The sequence below is a fragment of the Oxyura jamaicensis genome, chromosome 1 (genome assembly GCF_011077185.1).
Source record: "Oxyura jamaicensis isolate SHBP4307 breed ruddy duck chromosome 1, BPBGC_Ojam_1.0, whole genome shotgun sequence".
NCBI classification, from domain to species: Eukaryota; Metazoa; Chordata; class Aves; order Anseriformes; family Anatidae; genus Oxyura; species Oxyura jamaicensis.
In genome coordinates this window covers 115,844,840-115,850,839 of record NC_048893.1, presented here as the reverse complement: position 1 = coordinate 115,850,839, position 6,000 = coordinate 115,844,840, and positions in this window count along the sequence as shown.

Sequence of the window (6,000 nt, the reverse complement as noted above, 5' to 3'; positions counted from 1 at the left end):
CGTATCCAAAGGATACTATTCTAGACCATTTGTAAATAAATAAAGCTGTACTCTCTAGGTCTTAATTTTAATACAGAATTGGAATGACCCAGCCTCAGGCGATCTTCTCTCATGGAAAAGGCATTGGGAGGCAGGTCCGTGGCCAACATTTTCTCCCAGGTCAGTAGTTCTCCCCTGCCTGGGAAATGTGAGAACGTGGCTGCAGGCCAGCCTTCTTCTGCACAGAGGGAGGGAGCCGGAGCACCAGGCCTCTGGCCAGCACTTGCCAACCAAAGCCGCGCTTTTCTCATAGAAAGCGAACGGGAAAATGCACGCCTAAGCCAAGGGACTGTGCTCAGCTGAGAGCTCTGCAGCTGTCCTGCTAGGAAACGAACATGATGCAGGGGCAGCGAGCTGTACGAGAGCTCAGGGGCCCCTTGTACCTTGAAGGAAGGGGAAGTGGAGGTCAACAGCTCTGGCCAGTCTCGCGCTTCCCCAGGGCTACAGCTCTGCAAATCAGGCTGCTTGAGGGAGGACACGATTTTCGGAGCTGACGCTCCGCTACAAGGCCAAAGATGGGAAGCCCAACAGTGGGACCAAGGTTTTTCAGCTAGGTTAAAGTGTCTGCTATTTTCAGCGGGCAAAGCAGCTCGCACGGCATTGAGTCACCCTGCCTCAGTGTCTCGGTCTCCCCCTGCAAAACGGGAGACAATAGCAAACAAGTGTCACGGGGACTGCGAGATGCTCGGATGCTAGAGGAAGGCAGGCCATATGTGTTGTTACTAAAAAAAGTGACAGCTTGGAGTAGGGCTATTTTGGGACAACAGCGCTGTGATAGCTTTCCATGTAACTGCCTCCACCACAGAAAATGTATACAGGTTTAAGAAAAATGTGTACACACATGCACACGCCGCGTATGCTGTGCTTCTCAGGCCAATGACTTTGTTTTTTTACGTTGCTCAGGTGATAGATAGTATTCAGAAATTCTGGCAGCTACTGAGCTGCGTTTTTAAAGAGCACAGATGATGCGGTGGGATAGGGTTGGGTAGCCCAAGAGTTACAGCATTATGGGCTGGTAGCCTTGAGGGTGAGATATAAAGAAGACATGGGTTTGGTGGCTATGTGGGGTGCCTGGTGTACCCTCACTGCCCACACAGCCAGGGAGGGTGAGGTGAACACCAGCACCATGCCATGTACAGGATCACAGCAGTGTGGTGAAGAAACAGTGATAGTGACAACGCTGCCTCATTTTCATCATTTTCTGGCTAAGGCTCTGAACACTTCACCACCACATGTGCCTTGTGGTTGCTTGTGCCCTTCTGCAGGTCTAACTCTTTATATCTACCCCTGAACGGTAAAAGACAAAAGCTTTGAAATATATAGCTGTGAAATAAAGTGCATTTGGGGCACATATGTGGCTTACAGTTATTTGCCATAAAGGTCTGTACAATCTTACTTTTCCTTGCCGTGCACATCCATGCCCCAGACCGTGCCATAATCCAAGGAGTAGGGAGAAAAGAAGCCACTGGACAGGATCGCTTGAACTTGTACCCAGACTTCCAGCAACTGGAGGTGAGAACAGGACATAAGGGTTGCTGAATATACCTCTAGCACTCAAGTAACTCATCACCTAGGGACAGTTCGGGCATTTATTGTGATATAGACCTGGGAATTGGGCTTGTGGTAAACACAGTGGTTCAAGCCTGATTTCATCAAGCAACCCAGTTTCACCTTATAAACTGGTCTTTGATATCTAGCAACATGCTTGTATTCATACATACACCCCTATTCTACATTTCGTGTTGTTGTTTAAATTAGAAATGTTGCAGTAATGTTCACTGCCTTTTAAGTCTGTGAACAGATGCTGAAATTAAGGGATTGTGACAAATTAACCCCACTTTTCCAAACATCAAAAATATTCATGTGTGTTAGCTGCTTTATGTCTTCCAATTTATTTGCTCTTATTTATGGGTAGTTCCCATGCTTCTGCACTAGCAAACACAGTGTATATGCACATGCAAGATGAAATATTGCACTGAGTTACTACAGTCACCATGATTTTCACTCAGGGCTCAACTCCCACAGGTGCTAAGCACCACAGCCTGATGCAAAAAGACACCGCAATATGCACGATGGCTCTGTGACAGACCTGCCATGCCTCAAAACAGAGCCTACAAAATGACTTTCTGGTTCCTCTGTGAAAACATTTCAGAAAGGGCAGCAACCACCAAGCAAGGAGGGATGCCAAAGCAGGGGCAAAGGAAGAAGAGGTGCCCAAGCAGGGGCAAGAGTAAGGGAGATGCTGGACAAAATGGGGGCACAAAAGGAGCCCAATCCAGGCCAAAAAGGAGACGCCCAAGCAGGACTGAGAGGAGGCTCTGGAGCAGGCTCACCTCTGAGGGGACTGTGGCCCATGGAGGAACCACATCAGAGCAGCAGAGTAAGGAATGAGGAGCAGCAAAAGGGAAAAACCACGTGCTTACCCTGTCTCCTGCACTGCCTGTTGTCCCACCAAAAGGATGGAATACAACATGCAGCGAGGGCACTGGGGGCTGGGAATGGGGAGGAGAGCTTTCACAGACACAAGTGGTGCTTCCCCTACGTGTTTGTTTTCTGTATTTCTAAATACCAGGATCAAGGACTAGGAGTTTATATTAAATGTAATAAACTAAATTCCATGAAGTTCCCCAACTTGAGACTTTTTTTTTCTGTCCACGACATTTGGATAACAAAAAAGCAACAGAAACCTTTACTCCAAAACTTGAAATAACTACCTCCCTCTCAGTAAAAGCTGAGTAAAAAGGAGAAACCTTCCCTTCTGCTATCTTCATGCTCTCACCATGTTTACCCCAGATACAAACACGTCTGCATTTTATGGATTGGACAATACCCAACAACTATGGGAATTAAAAGATAATAACGTGCTAAAACACTGACTGCCAGAGTTAGACAGACACCAGGGACAAGAAGAAATGTTTTTTCCTATCCAGCTGCTTTGAATTCAGCTGAAATGCAGCGCCTTTCTGAGAATCCCAGCAAAAATGTCTTATACCAAGCGAGCTCACCCCACTGCTGCCTGCTCGCTCAGGGCTCGGACAGCTGGGGCATGGGTGGGGTGATGTGCACCTTCTGAGGAGGGGGACGCATCGTTTCCCACACTAAGAAATGTCAAGCACAGGAGAACGGGTGGGATGAGAGGGAGCCTGTGATGAGTTTTGGATGCTGCTGGCCCTCACCCAGGCTCTCATCATGGGGTGCTCAAGCTTGCAAGACCTGGACGTGGTCCCTGCAGAGCTGGAGCCAGACCAGCACAGAGGGCGCGGAGTTTCTCCCCATCTCCAGCTTCATTTCCCTTAGAGGAAATTAAGCTCCCCATGGCGACACTGACCAGCCCAAAGGTGATGAGAGGTTGGAGAATGAGCCCTGATCATTGTCTAGCACGAGGCTGGATAGACCTTGAAGCTTTCCACTTTTTCCATCCTATACACAGGAATACTGCAAGTGCTAATGTTAAGGTAAACCTCTACTTTTAACCGCAGCCCCTGCGATTTTTCCCCCAATTTTTTCCCCATTTCTCCCAACAAGGTTTGGACTTTTGTGTTTTGTGGACAGAAGCTGGGAAGGGCTGGGAGCTTCACAGAGAACCCCTGCAGATGGTTTACAGGCAAACTCTTGCTAATTTACAAAGGGCACCCGATGTTTAAGTGTGGTTGCCTTTTCAGTTGATTCACGTAGCTCCATATAGAACAAAGACTGGGATTGGCACTTCAGGGGTGTGTAAATCATAACCAGCAAGGCTGAGGTATGCAGATACTATTTATCTCGATAACTCCCCTTTTATTTACGATGACCTGAATATACCTACATCAGCTGCACACAGCAGCTGATGTGCAGTCTCCAGGTAGACTGGCTCTCAGGGCACGGAACTTACAGCATAACCAAGAGGACAGCAGACTTTAACTCATCTTCTCCAAAGCACAGCAACACAAGCTCATTAATGTAATAAAACCTTTTTTTTTTTTTTTCTTCTAATATGGCCTCCTTGCTAGGCATGTTGAGTCTAGTATACCCTTGTCCTCTAAAACTTTACTGCCTTATTTGTTTTGTGCAAAGTAGCACAACACAGCTGCTCTTTATGGACTGAAACTTTTACCTGGCACTGAAATGATCCTTGGCTTCATTTTATAAAGCTGTGGAAAACCTCAACCTGTGATTATTTTGTTAGCTTTAAAAATGGCTTTTGTTTTCACATGCCTTCAGTACTCTCTAATTGTGCTAGGGAGTTAGCTGCATAATTTCCCTGTGTTGATTTGGAAACTATTCTTTCTGCCATAAGATCCATGTGTGTGCTTGTAGCATGGAAAGTTCCAGTCTGTGATTCAAAAGCTGCCATTCAATTAGATATGGACATTTCGACTTCAGTCTGGCACAAACACTACAGCGATTTCCCAACATCACAGATGCTTTATCTGCACACAAACCCTCCAGATGCTCGTGCTGTCACATACATACTGTTGAAGGCTGTCCAGCAATGCTCCAAGATCCTAAGAGCATTTACAAAATCAAGCTCTACTGCACTCACCAGCAGAGAAATCACACTGAAATATGACGAGAGTGAGGACATTGCAGTGAAAACAATGACCACAATGGGCAGTCACCAGCAGGAGCCGAGCACCTCTGGACCTCCAAAGGTCCCCGTTGTTTTGTTCTTCAGCCTGGCAACCAACGCACCATTAGGTTTTAAAGAAAGGCAAGAGTAGGTTCAAGGCATGCAGGGCCTGACTCAAGGCCCTCTGCAATCAGAAAGAAAATACCACTGCTGTGTGGGGTAGTGGTGTTGGTCTGTGATGGGAGTGCCTTTGAGAATACATCAAGTAAAAGGAGATGATAAGTGGAGGTAAAAACATATTGCCAAATTTTATCTGGAAAATCGTGTTTTCTAAAGCTTTATTTCTGATACCAATTTGTACCAGTTTTAATTTTGCTTGTAGCCCTTTCTATTTGTTTGAAATTTTGCTGCTTATGCCTGTGACCTAGACCTTACAGAATGGAGCGCTGTTATGCTCAGGGGCAAGGAGTATCTGTCACAGACATGCCCACAGCTTTGTCCAAATCTCATTCCATATTTCTTTGGTCCTTCAGAGAAAGACCACAGCCTCACACTCATAAGTAAAGAGGAAAAAAGTGCTTTTTTGCCATGATGAACGAGATAGAAGAAGTGTTGCCTGAACCTACCCATGGAGAACAGACTGTCCCTACTGGGGCTTCCCTGCAGGGAAAGACACCATCACCAAGGGGACTTCCATTGCGGCAGCAGAAATAACCCCCAAACTGTCTGTCCCCTCTGAGGCTGCCCCTCCATTAAAGTTGTTGTCCAGTGGAGGAATGGAGCTGACCCGTGCCCCACTCAATGTCAGCTAGAGTGAGGAAAAAAAAAAAAACCTTCTTCCACTCATCATTTTCTGAGTTCTGCTTCTGGCAGGGGAAAGGGCTCAGTAGCATTCTCCAGGCTGTCAGTAAAGGAGGATGGGGTCTGCTCTGAAAAAGAAGGGATGAGCAACCAGAATCAGTCAAATCACTTAAGAGCAGTGTTTGGAGGAGTTTGGGGAATTATGAGGGGTTTGGCTCAAAATTCCTTTCAATGTGTTGAGAGAGAAATACTATTTGATGAGAACACCAATTCAGCAAAGCATTAAGTGGATACTTAAAGTAAAGTTAAATATAACTTTAAAATTAACCGAAGGCAAGTATAATTCACAAACTTTAAGAGTCCTTTTGCCTATTTCTTTGCATAGATTTATTCCTTACCTGACCCAAGAAACCACTGTACTGAATCTGTTCCCATTTTTCTCTTCTAGGAATGGGCCAGAACCCTTTTTTTTTTTTTTTTTTTTTTCTTCTTTCCCAGAAAAATGTATTTAGTAAAAAAATAAATCTTCCCCACCCTCCTGCTTATGGACATGACGTTGTGGGGTTATACCATGTATTTAAACAGATGCTCATAATTACAGAAGTGTTTTC